The following is a 1,335-nucleotide window of genomic DNA, read 5'->3' as shown; positions in this document are numbered from 1 at the left end:
GCTGTGGGCTGTGGGCAGTGGTGGGACGGGGCTGCCCCACTGTCAGTGCTGTTCCCTGGCCTCTGCCCCCTGCACACCTTGTCTCCTGCCCCGAGAGCACAGATGTTCCCCGGACAGCCTCTCACCCATCAGCACCCCCAAGTCCTTCTCCTCAGGGCTGCTCTCAATCCATTCTCTTCCCCTCTTGTGTCTGTGCCTGGCATTGCCTCTCCAGCATGTCCAGCTTCCTTCTGGTGGGGGAACAGGGATGCAGGTCCCAGGTGAAACCCTGCTCGTGTCAGCTCCCCAAAAGGGCCCTGAGGAGTCTTTGCTGCCTGGGCAATCCCCAGTGGAGGAGAAGGGTTGGCCTCCAGGGCTCCCTGGAATTAAACCTCCACATTGATGGGTTGCCTTCTCCTGTCTCTCTGCTCTTCTCCTTTAGGATTTCGAGCCTTTCCTTGCCAGTGCTCTTCCTCCTGAGTTCTCAAGGTGGTTCCCATCTTCTTCTCCTCATCCTGCTGTGTGTCCCAGGCCTGCCACTGCTGCTGTGCTGGTTTTTGTTGTGGGTCTGTCCCCCCGGGGCGGGGCCCCTCGCCTGCCGGTGTCCACTGGGAAACGAAGGCTTGGAGCAACGGGAGCATCTGCTGTGAGGTGGGTGAGGGGAATCAGAGCCCACAGCCCTTGCCCAGATTGCTCAAATCTCCATGGACCCTGAGGGAAAGCTGTCCCTGAAGGCTCTGGGAGGGTGCAGGAGCCCTCAGATCTATATCTGAGTCCAAGCCCCTCGCATCGATACCTGTGCTGGTAAGAGTCTCGTGGCCTTGGTGGGACAGAAGCTGAATGTCAGGAAGGTTTTGTGCATGGAATAAATCTCTCCAATATCCAAGTGAATGGAGACTGGGACAATTCTCAGGCTTGTGTGACAGTGTCAAAACCCCCAAAGGTTTAAAGGCAGGGAGGGCAGCAGCTCTGTTAGGGTGAGAATCATGGAATGATGGAATGGCCTGAGTTGGAAGGGACACACCAGGATCCTGGGAGAGGCAGGATCAAAAGCTTTACTGAAATCCAAAAAGCTCAGATTAACTGGTTGTCATTGATCAGCTCCATGGGTTAATGTGTTGTAAAAGGAAATTTAGGGTGATGAGCAGGAGTTTCCCGTCCTGAGCCCATTGTGCCTGTGACCAGCGACTGCCTTGTCTTTCTGGGATTTTTCAAAAAAAAGTGATCAGCACTGATGAACCTGTAGTAGTTAAAAAGACAGGTGTCTGCCAAGGAAGGCAGGAACCTTCCTGGAAATGAGAATATGACCCTCTTCTCTCCAAATTATTCAAACTTTGAAATTACGGGGCTTTCAGG

Source organism: Corvus brachyrhynchos, unplaced genomic scaffold (genome assembly GCF_000691975.1).
Source record: "Corvus brachyrhynchos isolate BGI_N302 unplaced genomic scaffold, ASM69197v1 scaffold211, whole genome shotgun sequence".
Lineage (NCBI taxonomy): Eukaryota > Metazoa > Chordata > Aves > Passeriformes > Corvidae > Corvus > Corvus brachyrhynchos.
The sequence above is the reverse complement of the archived record's forward strand: the minus strand, read 5'-3'. Positions refer to the sequence as shown.